This window comes from Stenella coeruleoalba, assembly GCF_951394435.1.
Source record: "Stenella coeruleoalba genome assembly, chromosome: 14".
Lineage (NCBI taxonomy): Eukaryota > Metazoa > Chordata > Mammalia > Artiodactyla > Delphinidae > Stenella > Stenella coeruleoalba.
Window position 1 is genome coordinate 70,344,561 of NC_137160.1, and position 21,197 is coordinate 70,365,757.

General features: G+C 49.2%; 1 protein-coding gene and 1 pseudogene across 2 annotated transcripts in view; both read right to left on the minus strand.

The window, feature by feature from the left end:
* MYO18B (myosin XVIIIB) overlaps window positions 1–21,197 on the minus strand; it is a 221,992-nt gene that overhangs the window by 35,852 nt on the left and 164,943 nt on the right. The window lies entirely within an intron of this gene.
* On the minus strand, window positions 19,226–19,449 carry LOC307197384 (dolichyl-diphosphooligosaccharide--protein glycosyltransferase subunit TMEM258-like; annotated as a pseudogene). The gene has a single exon. The product of its transcript is annotated as a dolichyl-diphosphooligosaccharide--protein glycosyltransferase subunit TMEM258-like (transcript).

Sequence of the window (21,197 nt, forward strand, 5' to 3'; positions counted from 1 at the left end):
ATGTCCATGTCTGGGCCATTCTAGGCACGTGGTGAACGTTTCTTTTAGAGATGAGGACACTCATCTCTCACCAGAACAGCAAAAAGACCCACCCAAGGTCATGCAGCTGGGAGACCACAAAACTGGGCAGCCAAGTCTTGGGTTCTCAGGTGAGGCCCTTAGGCCACACGAGCTGAGAGAGAGGAGCCCAGATGTCCCCTCCTGGCTGTGCCTGGGTGACCTTGGCCCACGTCAACATCACACGGAGGGAGCAACGAGGTCTTACAGTCTCGATCCGCGAGAAGCCTCCTGGCGGACAGAGGACAGGGAAGGGAAGGATGCTGGGTCTCAGGGACAGGTGGCTCTGAGCCAGGACCAAGCAGGTGAGCAGAGGAAATAGGGACCTGAGATGCATCAGATCCATAATATCATGAAAGTGAAAGTAGGCTCTGGAGCCAGGATGCCTGGGTTCAAATCCCAGCTCTACCACTCACTGGCTGTGTGACTTTCAGCAAGTTATTCAACCTCTCTGACCCGCACGGGTAAAATGGGGGCAGCCGTAGTCCCCGTCCCAGGGCTGTTGTGAGGATCGAATGAGCTTGGCAGAGAGGAAAGGCTTGGCCAGTGGTGGCCTCACTCTGTCTTAACGCTCAGAGAACGATGAGCAACTGTGTGGGTGTCCCCACGTCACTGGCGGGGGGGAGGGGGTTGCCAAGGTCACGCAGAGAATAAGGAGGCTGGCATGCAGGGCTCTGAAAGCTTTCTCACCATCTGCAGAGGAAAGACGGGGGTGGAAAGCAAGGGCAGCTTAGAGGATGAGTTAGCTAGACAGGGCGAGGACAGCTGAGAGCAAGAAAACCATCCACAGACAGGTGAGGCCTGTGCTGCCGAGGACCTGCCGCTACTGCCTCCCTCCGCTGTGCCCCTTGCCCTCCGCGCCCCACCCCCATCTGCTGCCCTCCGCGCCCCACCCCCATCTGCCTGGGGTCACGCCTCAGGCTCAGCAGGAACCTCCCAGGGAGAGGGATTTGGGAAATTCAGAGTCTGTGTAGTCAGCAAACCTTTCCTGTTTCAACTTGAAAACCAACTAGTCTGCTGATTGCCGAGACCAAGTCGTTAGGCGAAATGGATGCGGTGCCCACACTAGTCTCCTGGGGGCAGACAAAACAAGGCCCAAGCCAGAGATGGCTCGAGAGACATGGAGGGGAGGGTGGTGCACCAGGAGAAGGGGGCACAGGGGAGGCCCCTTCTGGGGCCTTCTTCCACCTCCATGAGCAGCAGCGCTCAGGATCAGGTCAGGACTGCTATGCAAATGGGACTGTGCTTTGAGGCCAAGTACGAGCTCGGTCTTCTCTGTTTTACTCTGTCTTTGCGGGCTTGAAGCAGGAAGAAGTTGTGGGGGGGAAATTAGGGAACAAAAGGATTTAGACAGTAAGATGTGTACAACAGAAACCTACTAATAAACATACCATATGTCCATGTTACTCCACAGCTACACTGCAGTGATATACATTGTAATAGACACACAACATGCTAACGTAGATTATTATATATTCATTACATATATATACACACACACTGTCATACCATTCATTCAATAAGCATCTACTGAGCATGAACTGTGTACCAGCAGCACTGATCTAGGCACAGGCTGTGCAGATAAAATCCTGACTTCCATGAGCATCATTCTTTCAGGGCCCTGATCTTTCTGTATTGCTGCCATCTAGAACAGAGCAGGCACCCAGTATGTCTTGGGGTTGAGTGAATGGCGTTACCGCATGACTGTAAGAGCTGAATGAAGGAGGGACACACACTAAGGCGCACATACTACACACCACGCACACAGAGATCAACACAAGACTACGACGTATGTGTACGCGCCAGCCTCCCCTGCATCGCATGAGAGAGTCATCAACCCTTGTTAAACTCCCAAGCTGCTCCCCCTGGAACGTGCTGTGTGGAGTTGCCCGTGTTGGGAGCAGTTTGTACGATAATCAGTGGCTGCAATGAAAATCATCTCCTCTTGTAAGTTCCATTAGAGGCTAATATTTAAAACTGTTGTCTGGGATCTCTGCCCCGGGCACCTCAATCTTCAGAGGACCCTCTCCTGCCTGCAGATGCACGGGACTCTCCTATGTCACTTTCTGCGGCTCTGGAGGTTGCCTCTCTCAACTTTGGAGGTGTCCCGCAAGGCCTCCCAAAGTTAATTTCACCTAATTTATATTATAGATCAGACTATCTCAAAACATCCTCAAAACCTGATGAAAATTCACCTTGTTATTCTTTTCTGATGTGCTAATGACAAATAGAAACTTCATGTTACAGAGCCTGGTGTTAAGAAAAAATTATACTCACCTGCATATGCTGTGTAACTGTGTATAAATGTACGTTTATATAAAGTATACATGTAGTATATAGAAATGTAAATGTATAAATGTAAATACATAAATATGTATACGTGTGAATGTGTGTTCTCATGTGTATTTACAGATTCACACACAAATATTCCCAGTCTGACACACAGCACATACTTAATAAGTATTTGTGAATAGTTCATAAATGAACGTATTTATTTCTATTTCTCACGTGGGCAGGCGTGCTACTGAAAAAAAACCTTATCTCACGCAATCTTTATAAAAACCCTCAGAATCACATACAATATAAACACATAAAAAGTAACGTGAGAACACTGCAACAAACTCGTTGCAGAGCTATTATCTCTGTGCAGTGAGATATCAGGTGATTTCCCCCCCCTTATACTTCTCCCGATATTCTGCAAAGAATATGATTTACTTTTATTATCAGAAAATTAAAAATCTAGGACTTCATTTCTCTCTGCACTGCAATCACCAATCCCCTGGTCCACCTGCTCAATGCCTGCATGGCAGCCTCATCATCCCCATTCTACAGATGAGCAGGCTGAGCCTCAGGAAGGTTAAGTCACTTCCCCAGGGACACGCACCCAAGACATGACAGGCTAGAGTGGACCCAGGTCTCCTGACCCCAGCCCACAGCTATTTTCCCCTTTGCCTCTATTTGCTCCTGCTTCATCCAAGGATGACCGTGTCTCCAGAGCTGGGGGGAGTCTTCCCAGAAAGCAAGGTTATGAGGAACTGCCATTGTTTCATTCAAATTGTCCAAGGGTCACTTGCCTGGGAGAAAGGAGGCTATGGGGGAAAGGAAAGGCCCCGTGCATTGTGTCCTGGCAAGAGCTCTGAGGCCATATTGGCATGGAGTGAGCATGAGCAGGAAGCGTTCAGTCCCATTTTGGGAAAGAGTTGGGGCACCCCTTAGAAAACCCCAAGTGGCACATCAGATTCTCTTATTTAAGACTGAAAAAGAGCCCAACCTCCAGCTGTAAGGGGACTAAGGAGAAGGTAGTTGTCACTAGACAATGTCCTTTCTTCATAATCATCCTGCAAAGTGTTTTATTTTAATGATGTGGTGACAGACACAGAGAGACTCATCAAAGATCCCAAAGTCACCCAGTTAGACAGTGACACGTAGGTTCAAGCTCAGGCCTGCCTGTTTCCAAAGGGTCAGGAAACACCTCATGACTCCTCCTGTCCTTTTCTTTGCCTGTGGCAGGCATGCCTAATCGATCACTGCACAGACCCAGGCAATGTGGGGCCTGAGTCCTTTCTCTGAACCACCAAGCTAAGTGCTTCCCCCCAGTACTGCCCTGTGCTCCATCCACCAGCATCAACTGGAACTCCCAACTCTGCCACACTTCAAATGATCTCACCTCCTGGAAATGCCTCCTGAATCCGCAGAGAAGACACTTACGTAAGTTGGTTGCAGGTGTGGGGGGGCTGGTATTTCTGGTATTTCTCCTTGAATATTGATGAGTGCTCTATGAAACCGAGGGAAGCTGAAGCCCAACCACACTTAGGGAGGGACCCTGGCTGGTAGGGAGGGACCCTGGCTGGTGGGGAGGGGGAAATGCAAACTACCAACAACATGGGAGCAGCAGGAAAAGCTCTGGCTTTAGGATGAGATGAACCCTGAGGCACTATGTGAATTGTGAAGAATTACTGACCCTTCCTTACTTTTAGTTCCTCATCTGTTAAAATGACAGTGTTATTCTGCAACAAACGGTATTGCAAGGAACAAGTGAAATAATGTAAAACTGCGTATATCTGGTATACCTAATACTGTGGCACGTACTTGATACATAACAAAGGTTCCCATTTCCTTCTTTCAGAGTAAAGACTCCGAAAACATGAAACCTGCAGGGACTGTATAGTGAGGATAGCCTCATTTCTCAGAAAATGAATTCTATGAACCTGATACTTTTCTGTTGAAGCCAGAAGGATTTAATGCAATACCTCCAAGGAGCCTGTATCAGTCAGGAAAATAGAAATCACTCTAGATCATTCAGCCAAAGGAATTTAATATAGGGAATTGGTTTTTCAGGTGATGGAAAAGATGAGAAGCCAGAAGAGATTAACAGCTACAGGAAGGCACTGCCAACCTAGGGCTGGAAGGAAAAGCCAAAAAGTTGGGCCATCCAACGGGCAACAGCAGGGCTGCCCAATGGGAGCTGCAGTCAGGGAGGAGGGTCCCAAATGGGATCCGGAATTACAGAGGCTGGGCTGCAGTCAGGGAGGCCCCCCACCCCCGACCCCAAGGCAGTGCGAGAGAGGGAGAAATACACTGGTTCTTGCACTCCTCCTGTCTTTCAACTGTCCCTCACTGCCGTTCACTTCGCTGAACCTACCAGAAGGTAAGCTCTTAAAACTGTTTAGAGCACAGCAGAGAAACGGTGGGAGCCAATCTGAGAGCAAACAGGAGAATTACTGGTACAGAGCACAGAGGCATCTGGGCTATAGCCAGGCTTCGTTATTAAAAACAGATGAGGGTGTTTTCAGTCTGTAAAAATTCATCCAACTGGACACTTCTAAGATTTGCACACTCTTCTAGTTGTATATTTCAAGGAAAACATTACAATAAATCCAGAATTAATGACTGTCAAGTGTTACAACCAAATGCTGGATTACAACCCCCAGTCTGGATTAGTTATTTATTGCTACGTAACGAATTGCCTCAACAGCCAGTCACTTTGAAACATCAAATGTCCTTCTCGCTCATGGTTTTCTGTGGGTCAGGAATTCAGAGGCGGCTTAGCTGTGTGGTTCTGGCTCATGGTCTATGGTAGGATGAATAAGGCCCCCAAAGATGTCCACGTCCTAATCCCCGGAACATGTTCACTTAGATGGCAAAAGGAATTTTGCAGATGTGACTAAATTAAAAATCTTAAGATGAGCGTTTATCCTGGAGTATGTGGATAAGCTGGGTGGCCCCTAAGTGTAATCGTAAGGGTCCTTATAAAAGGGAGGTGAGAGGGTCAGTGGGGAAGAAAACAGTGCTGTGATGATGGAATCATGGATAGGAGTGATGCAGCCAGGAGCCAAGAAATGCCGGCTGCCTCTAGAAGCTGGACGATGCAAGGAATGGATCACCCCCGGGGCCTCCAGAAGGAGCCAGCCAGCCTTCCACCTTGATTTTAACCCCTTAAGACTCATTTTGGACTTCCGACCTTCATAACTATCAGAGAATAAATTGTGTGATTTTAAAGTTACTATGTTTGTGGTAATTTGCTGCAACAGCAATGGGAAACCTACACAGGATTTGTCATGATGTCACAGTGAAGATGTCAGCCAGGGCCATGGTTGTCTAAAGGCCGCCCTGAAGCTGGAGAGTCCTTTTTAGAAAGCTCACCGACATGGCTATCGGCTGGAGGCCTTAGTTCCCTACCATGAGGGCCGCCACTGAGCTGCTTGAGTGTCCTCATGACATGGTGGCTGGCTTTACCAGAGCAAGTGATCCAAGGGAGAGCAAGGCAAATGCCAAAGACCTTTTATAACCTAGCCTCCAAATGACATACCACTGCTCCTGACCATCTATTGGTCACACAGACCAACTCCGATACAGTACGGAGGAGGCTACAGAGGGGTGTGAAGGCAGAGATGGGGACCGCTGAGAACCATCTTGGAGGCTGGCCCCCACAGTAACACTGACACTTCTTCACCCACAGGCCCCAGCTCCAGTGACTCCCTCACCCACAAAGGAAAACCCTGTAGGAACCCTGAGCTGCTTCTTGTTTCTTGGAGCACATCTGTTTATAGGTTGTACAATGTCCCCCCCAAAGATATGTTGAAATCCTAATCCCCAGCAGTTCAGAATGCAACTGTATTTGGAGTCAGGGTCTTTACAGAGGCAATCAAGTTAAAACAAGGTCATGAGAGAGGGACCTAATCCAACATGACCGGTGCTCTTATGAGAAGAGGGAAATTTGGAAATGACGACAGTCATGCACAGAGGGAAGATGATGAGAAGCCATAGAGGGAGAGTGCCGCGTGGAGACGAAAGATGCACGAGTTGCACCTATAATCTAAAGAACGTCAAAGATTGCCGGCAAACCACCAGGAGAGAGGCATGGGACAGTTTCTTCTCTAGCGCCTTCAGGGGAGCGAGGCCCTGAGGACGACATCTTGATTTCAGATTTCTAGTCTCCAGGATGTGAGACAATGCATTGCTGTTTTACCGAGCTACCCGGTTTCTGGTGCTTGGTTACAGCAGCCCGAGCAAACTAATATAACATCGTGTGATCTTTTATTTTTCTTTTATACATCATTACCTTTCTTTTCTGGTTCTAATAGGGTTCATTACACAGAATTTAGAAAATAGAGTTGCCAAAGGAAAAAAAACATTAAAAATTGCCCTTCAGTCTGTTACCTCGGGGACAGCCCCTCTTGATGACTATGTTGGTGTGTCTCCATCCTGTGTTCACTTCTTCATGTGTGTATAGACACATCTATTGGACATGCACTGGGGCAAAAGAGTTTTCTAGGAAAGGCAGAATGGAGTTAGCCAGGCGGACAAGCAGGGGACCGTGGCGCCCCTGCCCTGCCAGGACTCTCTGGTATCTCCAGGCAGAAGAACACGTGGGGCTCCAGGCGCCTGCTTGCTATCTTTCATTTCCCTTCTCATTTTTTCAAGCTGATTGTTTTTAAATGCCCCCAGCTACTACCTGAGGGCCTTTATCGCTTTCTGGAAAGTTAATATTTTAGGTAACTTGGGCTGTTCTAGATGATAAAGAGCCGGCCTGCAGAAAGTCTCAGATGTATTTGCTATGCACGTCCACGCATCACGTAAACATCTGTGGACACACATACCATATACCAGGGGCCCAAACTGAGGCTCAGGGCAGGAAGCCACCTGGCCAAGGTTGCTGGGGCCACTGGGTGGCAGAAGCAGAACTGGAGTCTTTCCTACCCAGCTCATCTCTCTGTCAGCAAGTGTGTGCCTCTCTCCTTTCTCTGTTCTCACACTTCGGATGAGCCATTTTTGCCTAAACCCTGGCTCCAGCTACTCAAGTCATAACAGTGCCACGGGCTGGGGCTACGGTTATGAGAAGGGGGCTCTGAACTTGATTCTTGTGGTCCCAAGAATTTCTCCTGATGGGTGGCGAGTGGCAGAAGGCACAGCCTCCTTGGAAGGGCATGAGACCCTCAAACACAGAAGGGGAATGTGGCTGAGGGTTTGCAAATAAAACTTTAAAAAAACCTCTCTAAGGTTCCTTACAGCTCTAACTACTCAGAGCTTGTAGCCCTCCCAGCCCTAGAACCGCCCCAACCTGTGACTACTGCTGCAGCATCTTCAGAAAGGGACAAAGAACTGTCACCGGAGTGCAACTCTCTCAAGGTTGGCACCCGCAGGGCCCTCACAAAACCTCCAGCTGCAGAAAGACATCCTGACCTGGCGTGAATCCAAACACCCCACTCCCCACTTCCCAGAGCTGCCCACCCAACTGCTTCCTACAAAAAGGAAAAAAGGCATTTCATTTTTTTCTGCTCCAGTGCAAATATGACATATCTGTGCCACCTGATTTTCCTGACAAATAATTATATCAACGTAATTAAGCCTCAAATGCGGAAATTCTCTGTACCATGTACACCGACACCACACTTCCCTCATCAGAGGGCCGTTGCTCCAGGCAGTAATTATCAAGCCACCTTTGACATGTCTTATTTCAATTTAAATGGAAATGAAGCTCATAGATCTTCCCAGCCCACGATCCCACATGACTGCAGAAATAGAGACACTATTGAAACTTTGAACTTTGAATTACTGAACTTTTGAACCGGACTCTGAAACTTCTCAAGGGGCCTCAGGTTTTGCATCCAAAGAAGTTAAAGTGAGAGAACAACTTATTCCTATGTACCCCTGGTCCCTTCTCTGATCCTCAAGTACAGTATCTCATATCAACACAGTGGGCTTATCTCTTGCCTCTTTCCCCAGCTCTCCATCCCCTGTAAATTGAGTCTTCATCACCAGCTCCTGAGGGTTCTCATCGTCTTGGTCCTCCTCTTCAATCTAGCCCCCTCTCCAATCCACCTTCCATACAGCATCCAAGGGAGAATCTTTTTAATCCAACTGAGTCCTCTCCTGCTTAAGAGACTTCAGTGCCTCTTCACCTCCCCAAGTCCAGACTGTGCAGTTGAGCCTATCAAGGCTTTCACAGTCTTTCTTCCAACTCACCTTCCAAGGTTCCTCTCCTTCCATGGCCAACAGTGCACCCACACATCAGTAATTCCCACAGTGCTCAAACATGCCATGTCCTTTCATGCCTCTGTGCCTTTGGACCTACCATTCCTCCACCTGGAGTGCTCTTCTCTACTCTGACAAGTGAACTCCTATTCATCCCTCAAGACCCATTCCACAGCCAACTCTTCTGGGATGGCCTCTCTGGCTCCCCTGGGTAGAATCAGCCACTTTCATCTCTGTGTTTTGGAACAAGTCACTGAGTTAAGCATACACCTCCATCAGACTGTAATTAATTTCCAATTTCTAATTTCCTGCTATACTGAGCTCCTTATGAGTAGGGCTATACTCAGCCTAATATCCCCAATGCCTAATGCAGTAGCTAGAACTTAGAAGTCACCCCATAAATACTCAGCTTTCAATTCTCCCAGCTCTACATTCACGGTGGGGGCCGTAGGCAGCGGGTCTGATCACCACAGGTCTTCAACTCACACAGACATGGGCTTGCAACCCAGCTCCACCACTTGCGGCATGACTGTGAGCAAGCCTGTCACCCACCTCCCTGACCCTCAGTCTCCTCACCTGTAAAGTGGGAGTACTGACAGCATCATTGTGCTGTGGGACTAGCTGAGGATTCATGGGTGGAAGGCGCTTGAAATGTCGGATAAAACACAGCAAGTTTCATGCTCGATAAACATCAGCGCTCTTTCCTGCTCTCAGAACTACTGGGTGACACCTTGTGAAACACAGCAAGCTTGGGGGGTTCTCTTCTCCCCCATTCCATTTCTCCTGGCCCTCCCACACGCCTCATTTAGGCATCTGGTGACCTCAGTCTCACACCCCACTGGCCACACCATTTTAATGCCCCAAACATGGTCCCCCACATCCTTCCAGTCCCCTCTCCACCAGAACACGTTCACATTTTGTACCACTCCACCACTGCCAGGTCCCAAGTCACGCAAACATGCCCCCACATCAGATAAAATCCTGACTGCCAATGTGCCGACCCCCCAGGGCAGGTTAGGTCTCATCCCTGCCAGCATCCGTATGTGTCCAGAGCGTCCCAGGAGAGATGTGGCAAGAGACTGCAGACACTGCCCACAGATACAGGAGTCGGAAAACGGGCCCCGAATAAAGTCACCCAAGCCAGCAGGGACCAAAGTGACCACATCCCAGCAGCTATGCCAGGTAGGCACAGCCAGCGCGAGTCAGCACAGGGGTGAGGTGGAGACCCACACCAGACTCAAGACCTGGCAACGAGCCCCACATCCGCACTGGCTTCCCAGGCACCAACGCGCACACCCTCGAGTCTGTCCCCTCAACTCCATCAATATCAGTTCCCTCCCGATCTTCAACACAGAATACTGCGAGGCTCGAGTCACATTCAGGTGCTTTGTAAACTGACGAGCTGAGCGCACGTGAGACATTATTTATCACACTGCTTCTTCCCTCTTCACATCTTCTTTTTTCAGACACATCTGATGGCCTCATCACAACTAAAGCCCTGGCCGGCGTTCTCAACAAACCAAAGTACCATCACGGATGAACTCGGGTGAGCGGGGAAAGCAATCCCTCCCAGGTAAATCAACCCCCATTAACGTCTTGTATTATTAGATACGTTCCCCGCAAGAACTGATCAGGGAGAACAAGGACCAGAGAGATATTGGTATTGGCGATCAAGGCCATCCTGGCTTTCCTTGTGCTTGGACCAGAGACAATGCCGCCTCGCTGAGAAACAGGTGAAGGAGCTACTGTCAGAGAAACCGGCGCGTGCGACACAAACAGCAAAAGACGCTGATAAGCAGCGGGTGGCCAGGCGTGATAACGACCAGAGATGAAGACAGTGACCTCTAGACTTGATTGGCTTCCATCTGTAGAGGCAAGAGGATGTTACAGAGACATGAACACCCTGGCCGCGTTTCAGACTTGGGGAAATCTCCACCCACCCATTGGGAAATGGACATTTTTGCGAGTTACGATTCTCACTTATTCATGCCACTTTTGTGGGACGGTTTCAAATGCTAACTCCTCTAATTCATGGGCACTATGTGGCCTCTGGAGAGGGGTTCTGGATGGATTTTGATTTTCTGGACTGAAGAAGGCTGAGCTAAAAGGCAGGGTTTCTCAACTTCAGCATTACTGCCATTGGGGCCGCATGAATCTTTGCTGGCGGGGGGAAGGGAGTGGTCCTGGGTGTTTCAGATGCTTAGCAGCAACCCCGGCCTCTAACCCACTAGGTATCAGCACCACCCCGCCCCTAAGGTGTGCCAACCAAAAATGTCTCCAGATATTGTAAGATATGATTACTTGAGTGGCAAAATGGACCCCAGGTAGGAGCCAAGCTAAAGGCATAATGGTAGGTGGGAGACATTAATTTAGAAGACACAGACTCTGGATCACACCGATATGAATCTGAATCCTGAATGAGCCACTTCCTGCTGTGTGACCTCATCTTACAAAACATAAACCTCCCCTTCGCGTGACTTCAGAGGCTCTGGAATAAGGAGAGGGTATCATGTAGGGCCAGCCACTCCCAGGGAGGTCCGTGTGCCAGGATCGCCAGGACGCCGGTCACAAACGCGGGCTCTCCGGCCCTGTCCCAGCCCTGCGGACTCAGCTTCTGCCTTTGAACATCCCCGGGTGATCTGTATGCACTGATGCTTGAGAAACACCGGCACTGCGATTAAGAGCATAGGTTTTAGTGTCATGAGACTGATTCCATATCCCGGTGCCAATCTTTCTTAGCTATCCAGCCTTGGGCAAGTCACTTCACCTCTATGTAAGCCTCTTTAAAATGTGTAAAACAGAGATAAAAATACCACCTCGCTCCAAGGATTGGAAGTGCCCATTTAATGAGATGGGACACGAGGTGGGCCACAGCACGGACAGGCAGTACATGTCAGCTCCCGGGCTCCCAGCAGGAAGACTCAGAGATGCTGAAGGAAGCTCCCTCGGTGCACGTTTTTGATCTTCCCTTTGATGGAGTCTAGAATTACAACAGCCACGTGGCTGCTCGTGGTCCATTTAGTCCTTTACGGGCCCAGCAGGAAGGAAAAGCAACCCCCAAGCGCTGCGCGCTCTCTCCCCCGCACATCTCAAGGTTACGGCCTGGTGGCACGTGCCTCGGGGAGGGACAGCCTCATCACATCCGCCCCGCAGCTGGGCCCAGGGCTCTCCTGGGTCTGTCCGTCCTGCCCTCGCAGCCGCTCAGGGTCACCTCCTGATTCTCATCCAGAGGCTTGGCTCTGGGGAAGGCAGGCCTGGTTCCAACGGCTTCTCACTGGTTTCCCTCCGTTCAGAGACAGGCTCTCTGGCTTTCTCCCAGCACCAGGGAGCAAGTCAGCCACAGCCCCTCGAAGCTCTTTCCTCCCCTCATTCCCTCCCTGGAGGCCAGATGCTGTCCTGGGAGAGACATGGTCTGAACTAGGCAAAACCATCCTCAAAACAGCCCCATGTCCGAGTGGGGCCCCAGGAACCTCTAAAGTCGGTCTGTGAGTTTACAACGCAAATCCCAGCACCTGAGGAAATCCTGTCAACTTTTATGTTCCAAACAAGGCGCAAACTCTGGCTCCTGGGATCATATCTGGCCTGTGCCTGTTTTTGTAAATAAAGTTTTATTGGAACACAACTACACTCGTTTGTCTTGTCTACAGCTGCTTTCAGAGTTCAGAGGTTGAGACAGAGGGACTCTGTGGTCCACAAAGCTGAAAGTTTTTACTACCTGGGCCCTGTTCTAAAATCCTGAGGTTCAGACTCCTCTGGTGGCGCAGTGGTTAAGAATCCGCCTGCCAATGCAGAGGACACGGGTTCGAGCACTGGTCCGGGAAGATCCCATGTGCCTTGGAGCAACTACGCCCGTGTGCCACAACTACTGAAGCCCACGCACCACAATTACTGAAGCCTGTGTGGCTAGAGCTCGTGCTCCGCAACAAGAGAAGCCACCGCAGTGAGAAGCCCGCGCACCGCAACAAAGAGTAACCTCGCTCGCCACTGCTAGAGAAAGCCCGCAGGCAACAAGGAAGACCCAACGCAGCCAAAAAACAAAACCAAAAAATAGCAGGTTCTCAGTTTTTTTGCATATGCAAATGTCTCACCGCAGTAGATAGCTGAACCCTTCCTGGGTGTGTGGTTAACTTTTGGGCCCCGCCCTGGAAGGGTTAAGAAGAAAGTGATTCTTCTTAAAGAATCAGAAGAAAGGAAGAAGAAGAAAAAAGGAAGTAGACGGTGTCACTGGGGGAAAAAGACACAGAAGCAAAACCACCAAATCACTGATACAAAGGCAGGGACCCTAAGCTAAACTGGGCAGCGGACGGTGTGATTAGGGTCTGGATGGGAGGAGCCCTGTGTCTCCCTTCTCGGCCTCCTGCTCCTCACCTGAAACAGAGTCAGGGTGAAGCGCCTACATCAGGGCTCTTCCTGTCTGTGTGGGTCACCTGAGGGTCTTGTTAAAATGCAGATCATGGGGCTTCCCTGGTGGCGCAGCGGTTGAGAGTCCGCCTGACGATGCAGGGGACACAGGTTCGTGCCCCGGTCCGGGAAGATCCCACATGCCGCAGAGCGGCTGGGCCCGTGAGCCATGGCCGCTGAGCCTGCGCGTCCGGAGCCTGTGCTCCGCAACGGGAGAGGCCACAACAGTGAGAGGCCCGCGTAACGCAAAAAAAAAAAAAAAAAAAAAAAAAATGCAGATCATGACTCAAAGGTGTGGGATGGGGCCTGAGGTCCTACAGCCAAGGCTGCTGGTCTGAGAATGACATTTTGATTTGGAGGTAGGTCACGGGGACTTTGGGAGAAGTAAATGGCAGAATGTACAAACCACGTTTAGGCCTGGCACAAATGGTAGGCTGTTATAGAAATAATAATCATAACAACCACAACAATGACAACAGTAATAAGTAAATACAAACTATACATAACCCAACTTAAAATCAACCTCCAGCTGACGTCCATAACAGAAACAATAAACATGTAAATCCACGGAGTCGCAAAGCAGGGCTGTGTTTACCCTTCTCCTACAAAGAGCAACCTCCCCCCACCCCACCCCGGTCAAGTGGGTCTTAACTATTAGCATCATCACGCAAACGTCAGAACTATCCTGAAGACCTTGTCTAAAAATCGCAGTTAAAACACAGAGATAATATTAGCTTTGAAACACAGTGTCCTTGACCTGCAGACACAGTCTTCAATGTTGGCCTCACGTTAAACTACCCTCATTAGCTACTCATTCTAACAAGAGACGTGTGTACACAGAAACTTGATTTGTGTCCTTGTGATGGAGATGGGTGGGCTGAGCCAGGGGCAGCATCCTGGCGTGGGAGGGCCCTGGTAGAAACAGACAACAGAAGGACCATCCTTGGGAAACTCAGAGCCGCTAGAACTTCAAATGAGCTACAGAAATACTGGCATCACCAATCCTGTCCCCATAGAAGGTGCCAACAGGAAGGCTTCAGGCAGCCGTCTTTCATCAGGTTTACTCCCTCGTGATTTTTAGCAGGGGTGAGGAGGTGGGTACTAGGCAGAGTTACACTTCATTGACATTTAATATGTGCAAGACACTCCTCTAATATCCAGGTTACCTTAGAGCCCATTTTACAGATGAGGAAACTGAGACTCAAAGAAAGCAGGTGACTTGCCCTGTACACACAGTCCGGAAGGGCTAGAGCCATGATTTAAATCTAGTTCTGCTATGCATTCCCTACTCCGCTTTTCCTTCCAAAGGAGCTTAGAGCAGCAGCTGGCAAACCACAGCCTAGGGGCCAAATCTGGCCCACTGCCAGTCTGTCTTTGTAAATAAAGGTTTATTGGAACACACATGCTCATTCATTGAGGTACGGTCTCTGGCTGCTTTTGTGCTACAGCAAAGTTGAGTAGTTGCGACAGACACAGTACGGCCTGCAAAGTCTAAACTATATTTACTACCGGTCCTTTACATAAAACGTTTGCTGATTCCTGGCATAGCACATTTCATTGCTACTGCGTACAACCTCGTGAGGTTTGGCCACCCTCTCAGAAGAAGTGAAAACCATCTTATTTCCCGAGTTCTTTTCCTTTTGTTTGCTGAGAAGTCATATCAGTCGTCTTTTTTCCCCCACCTGCAATTAGCTCATAAAGGCTAGAGCCTGAAGGATTCCTCCTGGGTGTTTGCTTATAAGCCTCCTTCCAGCAGGACGCTGCATATCTAAACCACTGCCGAACTTTAATAACAGCATCGACTGCATCACCTCCCACCAAAAGCGAACAGGAAGCCTGGCTCGGCTGCCCAGCTGGGTGGATGTCAGTTGCGGACAGCTGCAAATTGCCTGAACAAGGACAGATGTAGCTTGTCTCTGCCTTTCTTCTTCCATGTGAAAACTTTTCGGGGTGAAGATTAGACTGCTCTTAGGGAAATGAATGTGTTGATTCTAATTATGTGAGCCGGCAGGCGGCAGAGGTGACATGCAGCAGGATGGGCGCCAGGTCATCTACCTGGAATGCAGCCAAGGCAAGACTGGACGAAGAACAGAATTCCAGTGAAGCTGGTGCCCAGGACACTGAGCACAAAAGGAGGCACCTATGAACCCATGGGTCACAGGGGTGGGGGGACAGCACGTGGGGGACAGAATTCCCAGAACTGTCCAACTGGAAATGATTTAACCACTGCCTAGGCTTATACCTCTGCTCTAAAGCTCAGAGCTTGCCTGTTCTCGAGGGGGGCTCTTCTGTACTCTCTGCTCTGGGTCTCACTCTCATGGTGATGCTGGTGGTGACGATGATGGTAGTGATGAGAATGAGGATGGTGATGATGGTGATGGTGAGTGATGATGGCAATGGTGGTAGTGGTGATGATGGAGGTGACGGTGATGATGACTGCTTGGTCTGAACATTGGCCCTCCACTCCATTCATATTTTGAAATCCTAACCTCCAAGGGGATGGTATTAGTAGGTGGGGCCTCTGGAAGTGACCAGGTCATGAGGATAGTGCCCTCATGAATGAGATTAGAAGGCAGAGACAGTCCTAGACCCTTCCACTATGTGAGGACACAGCAAGAAGGCACCAGCTATGAACCAGGCAGAGAACCCTCGCCAAAATGCGACCATGCTGGTGCCGTGACCTTGGACTTCCCAACCTCCAGAATTGTGAGTGGTAAATTTCTGTTGTTTGTAAGCCACCCGGTCTATGGTGTTTTGTTATGGCAGCCTGAACGAATTAAGGCAGTGGTAACGATGAGGATGTGACAGTGAGTTTGCTTTATGTCCTGTGATAAGCATTTAAATGCATTATTTCATTAAATCCGCCTTGAAATGATGTGATGGAGTTGCAATGACTATCCCTATTTTATAAGATAACAAAGACACAGAAGGTGAGCATCTTGACCAAAGGCGCACAGTAGGGAAGTGCCGGCACTGAGATTTGCACCTCGTCTCCTGACTCCTAGTCCTCTGCCACTTCTGTCAAGCTCCTACTTCGTTTGGCGTGCATTTTTTATGCCTCCTATGTGCCAAACAATGTTTGAGGGCAAAAGTAAGCAAATTTTTTTTTTCTGATAAACTCCGTTTGCTTAAGCCAGTTTGAGGTTTGTCACTTACAACCAAAGGAGCTGTAATTTAGACCACTTCACTCATCCATTTCTATTTCTACATGCTTGCAATTCCAAATCAGCCAATTCTCCCCCAAAAAACATTTTCTTTACCATTGCTTGGTCTGTCCTCAAGTTCTGAGGTCTCCATCTACTTTCTCATTGTTTAAGTTCAGCCACAAAAGACAAAAAAAAAAAAAAAAAAGAAAGAAAAAGGGCACCAGAAAGAGATGAATTGTTTTTCAAACCAAATTATAGTCTGGAAATGAATTTAAAACATTAAGAGTCTGATCTGGGGCTCCCTGGGACCACTATCGCCTGAAGATGTCCAACTGGGACAATGATTGTGCTTTCAGTTGTGAAGATTAACCTTCCCAAGCCTCTCTGACATGCAGTTAAGTGTGGCTTAATCTCATCTAAACAATTCCAATTGGATTTATTTTAATAATTTAATGTACACCTGTACCGCTCAATGTCTCCTCCCACTTTTTTTTTTTTTTAAAGTAACTTCGGGAGGTTAAGTTACTCTGATTTCCACAAGTCTAAGGTGACGAAAGTTCAACTGATGAAGTCTCTGGGGACAAGACTGGTATTTGCTCTTCTGTTTGCCACCTCCAGACTCCACCCGCTATTTGTAATTGGTATTAGCAACTTTCAATTCTGATTAATTACTGGAGCGTCTGTTTCCATTTGTGGCGCTTTCACTTGTGGCAGAAACAAAGCCACAAGTCAGGGAGTAATAGACCCAATTATTCCTAGGTAGGCTTCTGTTAATAGATTTTATTATCTAGATATCTCATCTCAGAGGCAGACGCAAAGAAACTCATTTCGTTAGATGATAACACCTCTTGAATTGAGACAAGCACATTCACCACCTGGGATCAGGAGAGCTTGGAAAAATTCCGTTTCAGAAATATGTGTGGGGCTGGCAACACCCAGTTCTAAGTCCCTTTTAGGACCAAGTTTCTTTTGTATGGAAGCCTTTGTGGGGAGACAAGCAGAGGAGCCCACAGTGCCTGGAAGTGGGGATGATACAAAGGCCCACGTTCTCCCCTGCCAGCTGAGAGCACAGGAGGCCGTGACTAGTGGGGAGGGAAGCAGTGTGTGAACCGGGAGTTTATAAACGCGTTGGGCCATTTTGGATCACACTGAGATAACGGGACAGTAATTAGGAGAGCTATCTCCCTGTCAAGAGAGCTATAAAAGGTGTTATTTATACCCTGCTCATGGCCCCAAATGCCCTCCACATGGAATGCCTTTTTAAATACTTCAGTTCTCAGCCAAATTACTTCATCTTTATGCTCTGAAGTTAAAAGACACTGGCGGGAGAAAAACACTGAGAGCTTTTTAAAATGAAACCCTTAATTCTGGGTTTGGTGGACATACCTGCGGGGGGGGGGGGGCAGGTGGTGGGAGGGGTCTGTGTTCTGACCTAGAGTTTGAAAACATGGGTCTTTGGGTGGCCAAAAAACAAAACAAACCAAAAGCGAAAACAAACACAAAAACTAAACAGAATCTGGCTTTGGGCTTCCTGAAGCCCTTACCAGCTATGGCCAGATTCTCGGAAGACAGGAGAAAGAGAACCAGAGGGGAAGACGCAGCAGCCCGCACGCCTGCAGGGACAGTTATGTGACAGGCAGAGCGAGACGCGTGGTGTGGATTACTCGCTTCAGTCTCTCTAAGTAGGTCTGATCACACCCATTTCATACATGAGGTGAAAGAACGTCCTCCTCAAGAGGACAGAGTTCTCATAGTGAAGTAATCTGGCTTAAAAAGAGACAGTCAGTGAGCGATGAGATTGGATGTGAGAGCCTTCGGACTCCACGCTTCTGCTGCTTCTACTCCGAACCAGGGCAGGGCGACCCCACCCCAAGGAGACTCCCACAGACTGGCAAGAGCCGATTGCTGCGTTTTCAGGAATTTTGCGAGCCAGCTGTTACGCAAATACGTATTATTAAAAATTGAATGTCAACTTACAATTAAATAAATCACATTAAAGACAAAGGTAACACATACTCAAAACACACTGCTTCCTAATTTTACTAACATTCTGCCCATGCTTTTGAGTTGGTTTTGTCCATCACGTCTGTCCACTGGAGATGCCATGTAACAGTACTGCTGGGCGTGGTTTCCCAACATCGTTAGCTGGAAACCAGCCCCGGGGGGAAGATTTACACCACAGAGACTGGAAAACACTACAGACCAACTGGGATTCCACCTCCGCTGGAGAGCCGGTTGTTAACCCTCTGCCAGAACACCGCCGCCCCAAGCTCTTCTCCTGGCGATTGAGCAGAGTCTTCCCAGATACCAGTTCAAGGTGAACCTCTCCATTGCATCCATGGGAGGCTTTCTCCTCACAGGAAAATTCACCAACACAGAAGGGAGACATCCCCTCATCTCTTTTAGGCCTCACATTGTTTTCATTTTTCCCCCCCAAAAGTGGAAAATATACACCAGAGTAACACCAAATAAATAATTCATGAACCATATATAATTGATGCTAGGTTTAAAAGAAGTAGAGCCGTGAGTGGTTGTCTATTAACTATTTATGACTGCTCGGGCTGCTGACAAGCCAGGCTTGGAGCGCAGGTCTCACCCATGCTCCCATGTTTTATTTAAACATTATTAAAAGCACACAGCCTGCAGCGAGGCCTTCCGTTCCACTGAGAATTAGACTCTGCTGCGAAGTCACCTCTGGGTCTCGGAAAGGTTAGGACTGGCTTTTGCTGGAACGGCTACTGTCTTTTTCCTTCATGTGGAGGGTGTTAGGCTGCCTCTTCCGCCCACCCTTGAATTTTTCTCTTTTGATGTGACCCCCACTCCAGTTTTTCCGTGACCTGGGGCACATCACATCACCCCTCTGCCCTGAGTCTCAGTTTGACCATCCGTAAAATGGGGAGTATCAAAGGCGTTTACCTTAAGGGTTACTGTGAGGATGAGATCAGAGCAGTGATTATTAATAGGGTGGCTTTGCTCCCCAGGGTATATCTGGCAAGGTCTGAAGGTTTTTTTTTTTTTTTTTTTTTGGTCACACATCTGCCTTTATTGTGAGCAGCCGATGGGACACTTCCGGCACAGTAAAAAAAAAAAATCAATTTACAAAAGCAGGGATTCAGTGAGGCCGCTTGGTTGGAAGCCTTGGGAGCTCATACGCAGATGCAGACCCAGAGCAGCAGGAAGAGACTCCAAAGCCCATGAAGAGGGAGGCCACTAAGGCGATGAGGAGCTCTCTGTAGATATCCCGAGTGGACGTGGTGGAGGTGACCTCCTAAGGGAAGGACCAGGCGGTGAAGAACAGGCCAATGGCCAACAGCACCACGGTCAGATGCGGACAGACAGCCGGGTTCACTGGGCTGCTGTATCTGCTCATGTCCCCAAGCTCCGTTCCGCCGGGCCCAGGGTAATCCACCACTCCGCCACCAGGGGAGATAGTTTGGATTGTGAAGACCTGGGTGGGGAGCTACTGCATCTGGTGCGTAGAGGCCAGAGATGTTGCTAAATATCCAACACGGCACAGGACAGCCCCACGTCAGACAGTCATTCAGCCCAAAGTCAACAATGCCGAGACCGAGAAGCCCACGGCACAGGACAGCCCCACGTCAGACAGTCATTCAGCCCAAAGTCAACAATGCCGAGACCGAGAAGCCCACGGCACAGGCCAGCCCCACGTCAGACAGTCATTCAGCCCAAAGTCAACAATGCCGAGACCGAGAAGCCCACGGCACAGGACAGCCCCACGTCAGACAGTCATTCAGCCCAAAGTCAACAATGCCGAGACTGAGAAGCCCACGGCACAGGACAGCCCCACGTCAGACAGTCATTCAGCCCAAAGTCAACAATGCCGAGACCGAGAAGCCCACGGCACAGGACAGCTCCACGTCAGACAATCATTCAGCCCAAAGTCAACAATGCCGAGACTGAGAAGCCCACGGCACAGGACAGCCCCACGTCAGACAGTCATTCAGCCCAAAGTCAACAATGCCGAGACTGAGAAGCCCACGGCACAGGCCAGCCCCACGTCAGACAGTCATTCAGCCCAAAGTCAACAATGCCGAGACTGAGAAGCCCACGGCACAGGACAGCCCCACGTCAGACAGTCATTCAGCCCAAAGTCAACAATGCCGAGACTGAGAAGCCCACGGCACAGGACAGCCCCACGTCAGACAGTCATTCAGCCCAAAGTCAACAATGCCGAGACTGAGAAGCCCACGGCACAGGACAGCCCCACGTCAGACAGTCATTCAGCCCAAAAGGGCTGCTAAACATCCAACACGGCACAGGACAGCCCCACGTCAGACAGTCATTCAGCCCAAAGTCAACAATGCCGAGACTGAGAAGCCCACGGCACAGGACAGCCCCACGTCAGACAGTCATTCAGCCCAAAGTCAACAATGCCGAGACCGAGAAGCCCACGGCACAGGCCAGCCCCACGTCAGACAGTCATTCAGCCCAAAGTCAACAATGCCGAGACTGAGAAGCCCTAGATTACAGCATCAAAGGCAGCATTAATTTTTATGACTCATTTTTAAAAAAGGTACTTGAATGAGGAAATACCACGTGTCTAAATCTTCTGAGGGAGAGAATGGGCTGGAGCTGGTGAGACCTTGGTCCAGATTCTAACTCAGCCCCTTAACTGGGATTGTGACTTTGGAGAAGTTGCTTCAGGTCTCTGATCTCAGTTTCTTTATTGGTGAAACAGGGATAGTTACCTCAGACGGAGAGGCTTAAAGGAGAGATCTCATGTAAAGTCCTTAACCCAACGCCCAGCACACAGTCAGCGGTAAAGCACTAGCTCTCATCAACTCTGCCCCAGCCATCGTGCGTGTGGGACGGGATGCGGCCGCAGAGCTGGCAGACTTGTGACGAAGTCTGAGTGGACCAAGAAAGAGTCATGGGAGGAGTGAAAAGAAAGGGGAAAGAAAACAAGGGAGCATCTATTAAGTGCCTACTGTGTGCTATCATCGGGCACTTTCACCTACACCATCTCATTTACTCCTCACGGCCTCCCAATGAGATCGGTTGTATTTTGCTCCCAATTTACTGATGGGGAAACTGAGGTTCTGCAGTGTTAACTTAGCCGCCCGAGGTCTCATACTTCAAGTCCAATGCTCCTTCCAC